Source organism: Malania oleifera, chromosome 13 (genome assembly GCF_029873635.1).
Source record: "Malania oleifera isolate guangnan ecotype guangnan chromosome 13, ASM2987363v1, whole genome shotgun sequence".
In the NCBI taxonomy this organism is placed as follows: Eukaryota; Viridiplantae; Streptophyta; class Magnoliopsida; order Santalales; family Ximeniaceae; genus Malania; species Malania oleifera.
In genome coordinates this window covers 25,157,672-25,173,923 of record NC_080429.1, presented here as the reverse complement: position 1 = coordinate 25,173,923, position 16,252 = coordinate 25,157,672, and positions in this window count along the sequence as shown.

The following is a 16,252-nucleotide window of genomic DNA, read 5'->3' as shown; positions in this document are numbered from 1 at the left end:
TTTATTGAAATATCATTGAACTGTAGTTGTTGGGACATAAAATGTTATTGAAATATCTATTTAAGCAACCTTCGGAGACTTGCCACAATCAAAGACCTTCGTCTCATCATCTAGCTTACAATTGGAGATCATCCTCTCATCATCCGGCTTCAAGCAAAAGTTCTTCCGAAAGAAATTTCCGAAGAGTAACGAACCATCCACCATTGATGACAAGAATTTCAAGGTTGTAGTAAGAATCATTTTTTCTGCTTTTCACTCCTCACAATAAATTTGTGTGTGACTATGATATTGATTTTTGGACCCTTTATATAGAGTTTTAAGAGTAGTACATATTTATTATTAATTAATAATATAATAAACTCTTTTCTATAAGTGGCATAATACATATATATACCATATATAATTAACCTATTTCTTATCAACATAGATGTGCCTCATCAAATATTTCTATTTAAGAACATGGTATCATTTTAAAAAATGTCAATTGCATTGTATGTATGTTCTCATATTTAGGTAGATTTTTATTGAAATAGTTACTTACCTTTTTTGGCTATCGTCATTTTATTTTTTTTTAAAACTTCCTTTACCAATACGCAAAAAGAATGTTAAAATGTTTCCTATTTTGTTAATGTTAAAATCAAAGGAGTATGGTATAAAATATAAAATGTTCAAAAATATATATATTTATTACAAACATTAATGAATTTACAAACATGTATGCATATAGTTGTATAATTATTAGAACCAATCTCCAAAATTTAATCTCTAAGGACAAATAAAGAAGGTAAATTTTGCTTTAAAAATTATTTTTATGCAGTATCTATTTTCATATGCTTCATGGGAATTATCGCAAATTCATTATAGTACATTTTTTTAATGATTTTATTAAAAAATATATGATTAGGCAAAGGACAACCTAAAGCAAATGAAATTTTAGAGGTTTTGTAGAAAGATTTAAGATTTAGTATTTACTACAAACACAAAAGAGTTTAAAAGATATATTTAAAACATCTTTCTCGAGAAACTTTAATAACATTTATATTATAACTTAGTACCAGATAATTTGTCCCCAAGGCTTTAGAGGGGCGATGCAGAAATTGATCCTGTTGGGCTTTTGTGGAGCCTAGTTGTGTCTTAATTTGGATGATGACCCGACCTCTGTTTAATTAGAGATTTCTATCCTAAGGCTTAGTCCATGGAGCGAAGGCTTGGGCCGTGATGCAGAAATTGATCCTGTTGGGCTTTTGTGGAGCCTAGTTGTGTCTTAATTTGGATGATGACCCGACCTCTGTTTAATTAGAGATTTCTATCGTAAGGCTTAGTCCATGGGGCGAAGGCTTGGGCCTCACGAGCGGTACAAGCTGTACTCGTGGGGGTTCGGGGGAAATGCCCCTGGGGAAAATTTCTGGAGCCCATTCGGAACGGAACCCTAGGCGCAACATATAAAAAGGATGCTTTCGGGTGATTAGGGTTTGTGTCGTTGTATCCGCGAGAGAGAGCGAGAGCGAGAGAATTGTATCGCCGTATTCTCTGTGCTTTCTTCCTGATAATATTGAAATCCCTGCAACTCCGTGGACGTAGGCAAAATTGTCGAACCACGTAAATATTGTCTTGTGCGTGTGATTGAATTTTTTCTTTGGCGTTATTCTTTCTCTATTTGTTTCTCACAGGTTTCGGGAATTTGTTCATATATTCCTAACAGATCCTAACTATCTCAAATTCAATATTTACAATCGACTTTGACAAGATAATATATACATGTTTCTTGCTGTCTTTCCTACTTAATAAACATCTAAATGAATCTAAAAACAAAGATGAAATTATCCCAATGGAGAACTAAACTATTTGGTAAGTTCATTTAATTTGGGACTAAAGATGAAATTAGCTAGTGAGGATGAAATATCCTTTTGTCTCATTTTCTCAAGCATTTTGCTTTAGTAATTCAAATTCAAATTCAAAAAAATTCTTAAAATGTGTAAACTAATTGAAGTTATAAAGGTAGTTCTTGCTAGAGTTGTGCAAAGGTTGGTTCAAAGTTCAAACCAACCTAATGGACTCGGTCGAAACACTTCATTAAGGGTTCATTTGAATCAAGAATTTTACTTGAGAAAAGGAAAAAAAGAAAAAAAAAAAAAAAGAGTAAACTCATTTTTCCTTATATTTTTCTTCTTTATTAAATATTAGTAAAAATAAAAGTTTGTCTTCATATTACTAAAAATTAAGAAAAACTAAATATTAATAATATGTAAAATCGAAATTTTGTTTTTGAATTTGGTAAATCTTTTTATTTTATTTTTTTTCACTTTTCTCAATAACTAAATATGAAAATGTGGCATTCTTAATATTTTCTTTTTCTTTTTTCAATATTTTTTTAGATCCAAATGAGCCTAAGAGTGGATGAAAATATCTTCTAGTTTGATTATTTTTTTTTCAAGCGTGTTGATCTCAATGGAGAATACTAGTTAGTGGGCCAAATGATTTTTTTTTTGGGAAGGCCATCGTTATAGAATCATTAGTTTTTTCCGATTGAATATTGAATTCATCAATTGTTCAAATAAAATTATTTAAAGGAGAAATTGTCTTAGTGAAGAACTAAACTAGCTATTTGATAAGTTTATTTAATATGGAAATAGAGATGAAATTGGCTAATTTAGATGAAATATCTTCGACTCTCACTTTTATTCCGAGAAAGGAAAGAAAAAGTAAATAAGGAAGAAACACATTTTTCCTTATATTTTTTTTATTAAATACTACAAAAATGAAAATTTATTTTAACATGTCTAAAATTTAAGGAAAATTAAATATTAATTATATGTAAAATCAAAATTATATTTATATATTTGACATATCTTTTATTTTCTTTCTCACTTTTCTTGATAACCAAACAAAAAAATGTGACTTCCTTAATATTTTTCTTTCTTTTCCTTAATATTTTTCGGGTTCCAAACGGGGTCTTAGTAATTCAAATTTAGAAATTATAAGAATATGTAAACTAGTTTTAGTCATAAAGCTAATTTACACTAGGGATTTGCAAAACATTTGTTCAAATCAACCTAATTGACTGAGTTGAGCCACTTCATCTAAATGATTTCACAAGCGGTTTCGCCTACGGCCTCTACGGCGGTCTGCCGGTCGGCACAAACTGCTCTGCCCGCTACCCACCGCAACAAGACGACCACCCATTGCAGCCCTGCCAGCTCTGTGACGCACACGGTTCTGGTGCTTCACAGCAACCCACTGCAGCCCCAATGAACGGTTGCCCCAGTGCACGACTCCATGGTTCCAGTGCTTCACCAGGCGATTAGACTGCCATAAAGAGCCTCCCACTCCGATATGCTCCATAGTTTCCAAATCTAGGGCGCAGAAAGCTGAGACCTTCTCCGTTTTAGCGCACTATTGCAACTGCCACTTACCCCCCAAACCAAATCAGTCCTCAATCCTTCTCGTCACTATTTCGTGCAAGCTTAATCCATCGACGGTGAAGTAACTCACCGAAGGATTTTGTTCTTCTATTAACTTATCGTGTTTCCACCCTCACCACTTACTGCAGATTTGTGCGTGGCCTTCGTCTCGCCCCTGCACAGCAGCAGCAACAAACCGTGCACAGAGCAATTTGCAACAAATCTGCGAGCTGTCGCCGTCGAGGACAGAGGAATCTACACGTCGTTGCTGCTCAGGGAATTGCTAAACAATGCAGGTCAATATATTCTCCATTTAGAAAAGTTTTAACTTCAATTTCAATATATTGCAATCTAGTGTCGTCCCCGCCGATGGCCGCACCATCGACGGGGAATCCTGTCTAAGCGAGTCCCGAGATGCAGTCATATGCGCAAGTTGTGAGTAAAAAAGTGGAGATGTCTGCGTTCAAAATTCCTCTAAGATTACCTATTAATATCAGTGGGGAATTGAGATTTATTTTCTTAGAAACAGAGATGGTTAAGGTTGAGGAATAATTTTGTTTTGCATTATTAATGAAATTTTTTAGGAATCGGTCATCTATTAATAAAATTCAGCTATCAATTGTGAAAATGTAAGGTTTGACGGAAATTCCAACAATCAGTGCTATGAATGATTATCACGTGTTAATTCACATGAAAAACGAACGTGACTTTCTGCATGGTTAGGCAAGGGAAGGAAGATTTATGGAAGGCAATTCTTTTCGGCTGTTCAAGTAATGAATGATTTTGATATCAAAAAAGAATCTCCATTGGCTCCTCAATGGATTTTCTTACCGGGGTTACCAATGCATCTTTACCGAATGAATTTTCTCCAAATAATAGCGACTCGTTTTGGTCGTTATCTTGGAACTAATAATGCAACAATCAACCGTACAAGAGCATTGGGGGCACGTATTTGCATGGAAGGTGACCTAACAATGGAGCCGATAAAGGGATTTCCTCTTATTTTATCTCCGAAACAATGTATTTGGCAAGAGACCAAATATGAAAAAATGGGTTTTTTCTACTCTAAATGTTGCAGACAAGGACATACCTCGATTGTTTGCAGGGTGGGAGAGAAGCGAATAGAGGATAAAAAATATAAATAAAAAAAAAATGGAAACCAAAGACTAATGACGGTGTAATAAAAACCAATACCGATGTGGATAAAGGGGAAAATAAGGTGGTGCAAGAAGCAGGACCTAGTAATGTGAATATGACGAAGCAGATTAATGATAGGGGACATGAAATAGCAGAAATTCCTATGGTTCAAGGAAAAGGGGATCTTGCAAGGCAAAACTCTGATATACCGCAGAGAGGATTAGGAAATAATGGAAATGAAGGTTCAACAGAGAGGAATGAAGGGGAGTATGGAAAAGTCGGGTGTGATGATGATCCTCGAGTTTCAAATGATAAACATATATCTCAAAAGGAAGTGGATCACGTGGGTAGTTTTAAACTGACTGAAGGTGGGGACCAAGGTTTGCATCACGAGGAATTGGCTTAGGGTTACTCGTCCTAGAGGGAGGAAGGTGAAATATCAGTTTTAAAGGGTAAGGAAATAATGTATGAGTCTGATACAGGGCAGGGATGGATTTCCGTAAAAAAATTCTGTGAGGAAATCTCAGAGGGTTCTCATCCGACCACATAAATTAAATTTATGACGCATACAATTCTTTTCTAGAATATTAGGGGGTTGGGCAGGTCTAGAGGCAGGTTAAAGAAGCTAATTAAAAAGTTTAATGTTGGGTTGGTTGCTATTTCACAACCGTTTGCCACTGAGGAGCGGATGGTATTGCTGGGTAATTTTCTGAACTATCACCATTTTATATCTAATGAAATCAGGGTGGTAAATTGTGGCTGTTTTGGAAGAATATAAATGCCTTTGAGGTGATTTCAATCACGACTCAGAAGATTTCCAGGTGGTTTTTTAAGGATGGACAAAGAATTTTAGTGAATTTTGTCTACGCCAAATGCTCTTATGTTGAAAGAAGAGAGTTATGGCGGCAACTAGAGGAGTTCCAATCAGATTTTCCTTGGTTGGTCCTGGGTGATTTTAATGTTATTTGATCGGATACCGAAAGAATTGGTGGAAATCCAAGACCACGGTTACCTATGATGGAGTTTAATGACTACTTACATCATTGTGGTCTCTTTAATTTATCAAACACAAGTTCACGAATGTCGTGGTGCAATGGCCATGAAGGAGTGGCTCGTAGTTGGGCTAAGCTTGATCGTGTTCTTATTAATAATGGTTTTTCCAACCTATATGGTTTGGCTCAATTCAAATATCTAAGTCGGAAATCCTCAGATCATAGCCCTATGGTGGCGTATACAAATGCACCTTTCTCTCGGTATGACCCTACACTATTTTGGTTCTTGAATATATGGAGTTCGCATGATATGTTTTTGTCATGTGTTAAAGATGCCTAGATTAGGAATGACTCAGCCTCGAGTCTTTTGAAACTTGCTAATCGCCTTAAGAGAACTTAAGTTGCATTACGTGCATGGAATAAAAATGTCTTTGGGAGAGTGGGAGAAAATTTAAAAGCTCTTGAGGAAAGGATGAAATATCTAAAAAATCAACTGCAAGTAGGTTTTTCCGAGGACGTCAAAGTTGATTACTTGACTACTAAGTTGGAGATTCAGGTGTGGGAGAAGAAGGAAGCTTCTCCCCTAGGACAAATTGCAAAAAAAAAAAATGGTTGATTAAGGGAGATCAAAACTCTAAATTCTTCCATTCAGTTATCTATTAGAAGCGGAATAAGAGTCGTATAGATCATATGGTTTTGAACGATGGAAGGATATTAGAGGGTGCGGAAGCAATTCATAATGAGCAGTTGGTTTTTTCCAAAATTTTCTTTCAGAGTCTTCAACGGTTGAACCATGCGATCTCTCCGAGTTAATTCAAAAGAAAATTTCAGATGTTGATAATAATTTCCTTTGTACCGAACCGACAGAAGAAGAAGTTAAAAGAACAGTGTTCTCTATTCCCAAATAAAGTAGTCCGGGACCGGATGGATTTGGTTTTGAATTTTATAAATCTTGCTAGGACATTGTAAAAGAAGATCTCTTGGATGCAGAAATAGATTTTTTTCAAGGCACTAAGCTTTCCAAGTTTTTTTCCTCTTCGTTTATTGTTTTAATTCCAAAGGTGGATAATCCTTCTAGCTTTGATAAATCCCGACCTATTAGTTTATGCTCGGTGGCTTATAAAATTCTTTCCAAGATTATTGTTTTTAGACTAACAGAGGTTGTTGACAAGTTGGTCTCGCATGAACAAGGCGCTTTTATTCCTAGGCATAGTATTTTTGAAAATATTACACTTACTCAAGAAATGGTTCAATCTTTGCACAAAAAAAAAAAGCTGGCGGCAATGTTATGGTGAAACTCGATATGGCTAAGGCTTATGACAGAGTGAATTGGAATTTTCTTTTGGAAGTTCTTAAGGCTTTTAGTTTCTCTGAGAGGTTTTTCAAGCTCATAAAAAATTGTGTGGAGTCCCCTTGGTTTTTTGTTTTGATGAACGGAACCTTTAAAGGGTTTTTTCAATCTGCGAGAGGCTTGCGGCAAGGGGATCCACTCTCTCCTTATTTATTCATCATAATGGAGGAGGTTTTGACAAGGTTGCTTAGGAAAAACTATGAGACTGGTCGGATTGGTCAATTTAATCATCCGATTAGAGCTCCATTGGTTTCGCATTTGTTATATGAGGATGATATTCTTATTTTTGAAAATGGTGGGAAGAGGTCTATTAGAAATTTAGTTTACGCTCTGGAAATGTATGACAAGTGATCGGGTCAAAAAATCAGTAAGACAAAGTCAGCGTTATTCCTTTCGAAATACATCACTTCTGCTCGAAAGCGTGGTTTATTGAGAATTATGGGTTTCATGGAAGGTAAATTCCCAGACATATTTGGGTGCGCCTCTGGTGTCTGGAAAATTGTCTTCCAGGATAGTTGAACCTCTTGTGGAGAAGATTAGAAAGAAAATTGTAGGATGGAAATCTAAGTTGCTCTCGCAAGGTGGAAAATTGATTTTATTAAGACATGTGTTGTCTAGCATGCCTATTCATTTGATGTCTGTTATTAAGGTTTCGCAGGTCACATATTCTTGCATTAACTCTCTTCTTTCTAATTTTTTTATAGGGAGAGGTGAAAGATAGAAGAAAGATTCATTGGCGCTATTGGGGGAAAATTTGTAAACCTGCCTCAGAAGGGGGTCTGGGCTTGAGAGATCTTAAGGAAGTTTAGAAATCGCTTCTTATGAAATTTGCCTTCAGGTTGCTTACTTCTAACAATCTATGGGCAGGTTTTTTCAGGGTTAAATATTGCAAAAATGATCATTTATTAATAATGAATGTGAGACCAAATGACTCTCGGTTCTAGAAATCAATTATGGCCACCATTCTAGAAGTTATAGATAATGTTAATACTTTGTTGAGAGGTGGGACCTCTTCTTTTTGGTTCAACAGGTGGCTGTCATTAGGCCCGTTATCTGTAAGCACTGAGGATATTTTGAACAAGAAACTGTGTATTAAAGATTACTGGGTAAATAATAATTGGAACTTTGAGTTAGTACTGGAATTAGTTCGTGCTGATAAAATAAGGGAAATTTTACACCAGGTGCCGGTGGGTAAAAGTGGGCAGGATATTTTGGTCTGGAAGCCTGCCCCTGATGGTAATTTTTCTACAAAAAGAGCCTGGGAGGCAGTGAGGAGCAAAAGTGACAATTTTGTGTGGAATGACTAGTTTTGGCATTCTTTATTGCCCAGAAGAATCTTAATGTGTTTATGGAGAACCTGGTTTAGATGTTTGGCTGTAGATGATAGAATTTAAGCCAAAGAAAATATCGATGGCTTCGTCTTATGATTGCTGCATTCAGAGAAGTCAGGAAAACATTGATCATATTCTTTCCTTAGGTGAGGTGGCTTCAGAGGTTTGGCGTCAGGCTAGTGTGGCGTTGGGGATTCTTTTCCAAAGATCCCTTCCCTAGAAAAACAAAATGGCAAATTGGTTACACTATGCTAAAAAATCGTCTATTAAAGGTATTCTAATCGAGCTAATTCTGTATTTGACTACGTAGTGTCTCTGGAATCGAAAATGTAAAACGAGAATGGAAGGATTTTATCAAAGTGCAGAACAGATGTAGAGAAGTGTTCGTTTCTGGGTTAGTTTTATTACTGAGAGCAACAATTCTTTTCAAAAAATTGAAAAAGTCGGACGTTAAGATTTTGAATGAGTTTCAAATTAAGGATTAGGGAGTTTGCGACAAGCTTGGAAAAATTATTTCATGGGTTAAACCTCTAGTAGGGTGGATAAAACTTGTAACGACCCGAATAAAAGGTGGAATTTAGATAATAAAGAGGAAGGAAAAATGAAAACAGGAACAGAAGGAAAGCTGCCAAGCTTCGTCGACAAACACAAGGTTTCGTCGACGAAGGCTTTAAGGATTTCGTCGACGAACACAGGGCTTCGTCGATGGGGAAATACTGAGAGGCCATTTGGGCTGCTCTGAATTTCTTCGACGAACACAGGGCTTCGTTGACGAATTTACTAAAGGATTCGTCGACGAATCTGGTAGTATAAATAGTGGAAAACTGGGATATTTTATCATTTTCAACTCCTTTCTCTCTCTCCTCTCTCTCTCTCTCTCTCTCTCTCTCTCTCTCTCTCTCTCTCTTATGACTCTCTCTTGCTCTCTCTTTGTTTCCAGGCCAATTTTACGTCGGATCGACAAACCGAAGTCACTATGACGTTCCTAGCGAAGTTCTCTGCAAGTCTGTCGAAGCGGATCGTTGGTGAAACGAAGTAGGAAATCATCCCTAAGTTGAGGTAAGGTTTTTTAAGCCAAATTTAGTCTTGTGATAGTTATAGGAAATGATGTACGTATGAAAATATTGAAGTTTAATACTGAGAGTTTTTAGTTTCAGGGTATTGATCAGGAAATCTTACGGGAGTCAGGCTAGGATATTTTAAGGCTTTCTTAGTAGCCAGATAAGGGAATAAACTAAAGCAGTTATTTTCCATGCAAATTATTATTAATTATGAGTAAATCTATTTTCAGAAAAGCATATGTTATATCTGTTTATTACGAATGAAATGTACGATTGGAAAAATACTGCTATGATGATTAAATTGTATATGTATGTATGAGATGTCAGAAAATCACGATTTTAGAATATAAAGTATGACTTTTAACAGCACATGTGTGGCATGAATATTATTTTTCGTGAAATGTATTATGATATGAAAGATTTTACTAGCAAAGCACGTTTTCAGGTATTATGAAAAGATGAGTTATGTTGTGATGATTTTGATGAATATATGATAAATGATTTATTTTCAGAATGTATATACCTGAAACGATTCTGGTGCGAGGCCATGTATTTATGTTATTGGAACGAGGCCGTATTTATGTTATCGGCACGAGGCCGTATTTATGATATCAGCGCGAGGCCGTATTTATGTATGATTTTGGCGTGAGGCCGTATTTATGATTTCGGCGCGAGACCGTATTTATGAAAATGATCGGTATGAGGCCACTATTATATCATGTATTATATGTTATCAGAACCCGAATGTTAGTTTAGTTCAGTTTCAGGAGCTCAGTACCGTAGTTATATGTAGATCAGATATCTACGTTCAGATTAGTGCTAACCATCCCACGAGGGGATGGGAGATGGATAGTCGATGTGGCTTTCAGTAGAGTGTGGACGTCCACTTGGCAGTCCGGACCAGGGTGTGGCAGGCTTATCATACTTACTGACATATTTGACTCGGCAGTGGTTGGCCAGCCATTGTCGGGTCCCTCCTTCGGGCTGCACAACCCGTCATAAGGGGTAATACATGACACCAACTAGTTATTCATCCTGGGTATATTTTCAGTATTACAGTTATAACAAATGTTCTATGTATGTTATGATTTATTATAAATATGAAAGTATATGAGAATTTAGTATGATATGATAAATGTTTACAGAGTTATGAAATGAATTGTATATGTATAAGTGTCTTAAATATTCATATTGTCACACAGCTGTATTTAGTTTATTTTCCCTTACTGAGAAGTGTCTCACCCTCGAATATTAAATGATTTTCAGGAAACCCAGAGGGACCGGGGGGTCAAGGCCGCCGCTGAGTGGGTTTAGCTTCCCTACTAGAAGGATAAGCGTTGAACTAGAATCAGGAAATTTTTGTTGCATGATCCTAGAGTTATTTTGATGTTTTGGAAATTGTGTAAAAATATAGTATTTTGATGATGTAGTAAACTCAGGTATTATGTATATTATGGTTTTGAGAATGTGATTTACATATTTACTACTGCTTAGATTTTCTCTATGATTGACAGGTATCCCCGTTACCCACGGGTTCAGGTTGACTTTTTCATTCATTATATTACATTTTATGTTAAAGGAAATTAGGGTCGCTACAAAACTTAATTGTGATGGGAGTTGTAGGGGCAATCCGGGTACTTCAGGAGGTGGAAGAATTATTCGAGATTGCCATGGCATGGTAAAAGTAGTTTTTTCAAGTTATTTTGGCAATGGTACGAATAATAGTGCGAAATTAAAAGCAATTAGGGAAGGAATTCATTTGTCCATATGTTTGCATTATTTTAATGTGATTATTGAAAGTGACCCCCGAATTGTAGTTGATTGGCTTCGGAAAGGTAGATGTACTTTGTGGTATCTTTGGGAATTTTGGGAGGATCTCATGGTGGAGTTAGAAAGAGTGAACGCCATATTGATGCATCAATATAGAAAAGGTAATAGTGCGACTGATTTTCTTGCTAAAGAAGGAGAAATGGGAAACAATGTAATCTACGAAGAATAGCATCTTCTACCACGTTATCTAAAAGGTATTCTTCAGATGGATAGGTGGGGTATCATTTCCGTTCATCATTAGTTCACCTCTAGAGTTTTGTTTGGTGCATTTTGTTTTGAGTTTGGTTGGTTTTATGTTTTTTATCTTCTTTGTTAATTATGTTTTAGTTTTGTTGTCCTAATTTGGTTGGTTGCTGGTGTTGTTTTATCTTGTAACCACGGTATTCCTCCACCAAAAGTGAGGGTATATTAATAAAAAAATGGAGGAGCCGCCCTCTTTTAGAAAAAAAAACAAAAAATCTAAATGATTTGGCACTAAACAAGAGAAAACTTGATTCAATCAAATTTTTCTAACTGAATTTGGCTAAGTTCGATTTCTATTATTTTGGTCAAAAATTGGAATGAACAAAAATTGATTTTTTTTTTTTTTTGCAAAAAAGTTGGTTAAAAAAACCATATTAGTAAGGATTACACATGGAGCAAATTTTTATGCTAATTCTAACCTATATAATTTTATTAATTTTCTTTATTAATATAAGATCCTAATAACCGTTGTACTAATAGGAAATATTTGGAGAAAAAAAGAAGAACATAAAAGTTCAGTTGATCTAGTTTTTGTCGCAACGTCGTGAAGAAGAGTCCTAGGAAGGCGAGGGATAATAATTTTGAAATTTTGATGCAGTTGCCACTAACCTATTATTTATCTAAATGCAAATAGAATACCAAATTACTACTCATTTGTAGGGGTGTACAAAAATTACTGAAAAACTGAAAATCGGACCAAAACCGTAAACGATTCGGTTTTTCGGTTTTCAATTTCGGTTGTGGTTTCCAAAAATAAAAATTTTCGATTTTGATTTTGATTTTGGTTTTATGTTGAAACAGAACTAAAAAAAATCAAAAAATCGATTTATATAAGATATATATAAAATATGGCTAGTAAAAATATAGCATGCAATATAGTCAGTTATGTGAGGAGAAGGTATTTGTAGCCCCTACACACCCATTCAACGAACGGTATCTAATTAATTATGAATTATCCCCAAATTAAATTTAATAACCTTTAATTAACTCCTTTTAAAACAAACAAACAAATAAATAAATAAACAAAATTAACTGGAGGTAAAAACCTTAGTGTAATTTAAGAGTGTCTAATAAGACCTCCAAATGAAGGGGTGTTGTTAGATAAACCCTCCCTCCTTATAGCTAATACATGTAGGTCTAAAATACCTCATTGCACCTTTTCAAATCATAGGCACACACAAGTAAAATTGGGGAAAACTGTCAAATTATAAGCACAAAAATCTTTATAAACATCCCCAGATTTTTCAAAATTTTTGTAGAAATTTATAGAAATTTTCAACATTTTTCTAAAATTTTTTGGGATTTTTAAAGACTTTTCCTCTCTTTTTTTTGGCTTGAAACGACTCAAAAACAAATTCTTTTTTCTATTTTTCTAACCTTCAAAATTTTTTCCTTATTTTTCTTGATTTTTTCTATTTTTTAAGATTTTTATTATTTTTTAATTAAAAAACTAATAAAAAATTAAATAAATAAAAACGGTTCAGGAAACAGACTGATTTAGCCGATCTGAACCGACTCAACCAGTTCAAGAAATGGGGGCCACGTATCAACACAGAGTTGGGTTATCTTCCCCAACTTGCAAATAAATTATTTTCTTCCAGTGATTCCTAAGAATTGTTTCATCTATTAAGTTTTCCACTCCTGATTGTTCTTTCCTCAATAGCCCTACCTTTCCTTATAGCCATATTGTTTCTTTGAGACCTGGCAACTAAAAAGTCCTCTAAGAGTGGGAATTTCTTAAGAGTACAATGATTGGAGATTCGCTTAACGCCCTAATTTGACCAAATTGCCTCTCAATTCCTTCCTCAATCACTTCAATTCTTTCAATTCAACTAGCTTTGTGATTATTCTATTAGACTCCAAAATATTGTTGCACCTCTATTTCTTCTTTATTGAATACCACTACTAGGTTGTCCATAAGGTGATTTGGGCTTTCCAGAATTTTGATCAAGTAGTATGCATGCCTAAAATGGGTGTAGAATGGAGGAAACAACACAAAGGAACTCAAAAGATTGGACTAAATTATGTGGAGAAGGATGAAACTCCTATCCCAACCCCAAGTGGATTTATTACTTAAGGTTTTCACGGAAGCTCTACCTTAAGGGATGGAAGAACTAGAGATGAGTATGTGTGGTTTAAGTTTTATTACTGATTGGCAAAAGGTTCCTAACGTGTCCACTATCCTCACCCAATGGGCTTGGACAAAGTACAAACTAAGCGAAGTAGTTCACGTGCTCCCAAAGGTTTTGTATTATGAGAGCTAATGGTAATATACCCCTATCTAATCCTAGAAGGCAAAGCCTAGGTAGAAGCCTCGTGAAAGTGTGTGATCACATATGTAGCTTATCACTCTAAATATCACATGTCATCAATCTTTACACATGCTCATTCAAACATATATACAGTCAAATATCCACAACTAACCTATTATTTACTTAGGTGTGGTTAGAAAACCTAATTACTACTCATTTGATTAATCTTTAGACTAATCCTATGCCAATGAATCAATAATCTCAGTCTGCTTTTACCATGATTGAGATTGGAAGTTCAGTTATGTAAGGAGAAGGTATTCACATTCTCAACACACTTGTTACACAAACAGTACCTAATTAACTATGAATTGTCCCCAAATTGAATTTAATGACTTTTAATTAACTCCTTTTAAAATAAATAAATAAATAAACAAACAAAGCTAACAAGAGGTAAAAACTTTAGTGTGATTTAGAAATGTCTAATAAGACTTCCAAACGATGGGACCTTATTAGATAATATTATAAAAAATAGAATTTTATTTTAATATGACTAAAATTTAAGAAAATTTAAATATTAATTATGTGTAAAATAAAAATTTCAATTATACATTTGGTATATTTTTTTATTTTTTTCTCACTTTTCTTGATAATTAAACATAAAAATGTGACTTCCTTAATACTTTCCTCTGTGACTTCCTTAATATTTTTCCTAATATGTTTTGAGTTTTGGGATCTTAGTAGTTCAAATTTAGAAATTCTAAGAATATGTAAATTAATTTTAGTCGTAAAGCAAGTTTACAATAGGGCTATGCAAAGATTAGTTCAAATCAGTCTAATCGACCGAGCTGAGCCACTTGATCTAAATGATTTGATTATAAACTTGAGAAAAAATAATTTAATCAAACTTTTCTAACTGAATTTGGCCAAGTTCAGTTCCTATTTTTTTGGCCAAAAAATTGAAATGACCAAAAATTTATTCATTTTTTGTGCAAAAAAAGTTGGCAAAAAACATGCTAGTAAGGATTACACATGGAGCAAATTTTTATACTAATTCTAACCTATATAATTTTATTAATTTTCTTTATTGATATAGGATCCTAATGCGTTGTAAACATAAAAATTCAGTTGATCTGGTTTTCATCTTTGTCAAATTTACTAGTTCTGTTGGTGCAATCATTTTCTAATGAAATTCAATTTAACTCAACTTTATATCTTACAATATTAAAAAAAAAAAAAATCACTTCTTTACTAAAGATAACCGCTCACCTTTGCCAAAAAAACATCTGCTAGCCAAGTAAGGCCCATAACCATTTACCATTATATCTAAAGTTTACATCCCTATATTTTAAAAGTGAATCATGCAAAGACCAATATAGAAGAGGTGATTATTAGGCTATCGACAATTCTTTATGGACTTTTAAGACTCAAGACCCTAGCTAGGCTTAGGGCACACCCTTTTTTACTAGAGATGACAATATAAAGGTGGAATATTAACTACTCACTACTTCTACAAGGTACATAAGTTTTCTTGGTAGACTTTTACGTGACAACTTTTATAATGATAATTATAGAGACTTGAAACATTTGCGTGAATACGAGACAAACTATCCACTTGAGGGCTTACCGAGTAAGGTAAGTGTCCTGATTTGCTTTAGTTGTAACCATAGGTTGTATAAGGTATTAGAGTAGAATGATGCTACTTATATGTGTGGACAATCATCCCAATCTTTGAGAACTCTCATTAGTAAAATATGCTGCATGTGTGTGAGTAGGGATAGAGAATGATTTTATAACTGTGGATTAATTTGTAAATGATGATTATATATTTTGTACACAAACCTCATGATAACTACACACTGGTGTTAATCTATTCCCTCTTATTGAGATATGTCTCACTCGATATGAAATTTTATCTTTTTCAAGACCTCCGCGTGATCGAACTCTGTGAGCTCGGGGCTTGGCATAGCATTTTTAAGAGATAGAGAGGTTATAGACTTTTGATATATATATATATATTAAGGTTTTGTTTAAGTTTTCTGAGATGTATATATTTGAATACTAGATGTTGGAGGATGCTATCTTTTGGGTTATGTATATAAAACTTTGGTACGTTATAAAGGATGTTAGTTTATTTTCCCGCTGCGTAATTGATGTTATAGTATCATATACAAGTAAATGAAAAAACGTGGCACCCGGGCCCCATTGGGCGGGTTCGAGGCATCACAATCATACTATTCTTTGAGTTTAAATTTCTATTTGATCCTTGAAATTTTATATAATGTCCAAAATACCTCATTAAAGCCTTGATGACTTTTATTCCTCTCGCACATTTTATTTTCTTATTTTTTTTTTTCAAATAATCTCTTTCTCTAACACGGTCTCTAGCATTTCATCTCTACATGACTTTCTCTCTTCCCACTCATTGTCATTTATTCTCCTCATGCCTCTTTGTCTCCTTAAATCTTCTCTATATATAAAAAACACTTTTTTTGTTTAGCAAGTTACAACACATAGAAGCAAAAGTTGAGAAAATATTAGGTACTATCTTGTTCCCTGCATTAGCATCAAAGTTGTACTCATTTACTAGTGCCTATATGGCAACTATTAGGTTGATATTTTTTTCCCCTAAAGTATTGATTGTTAAAACATAAAAA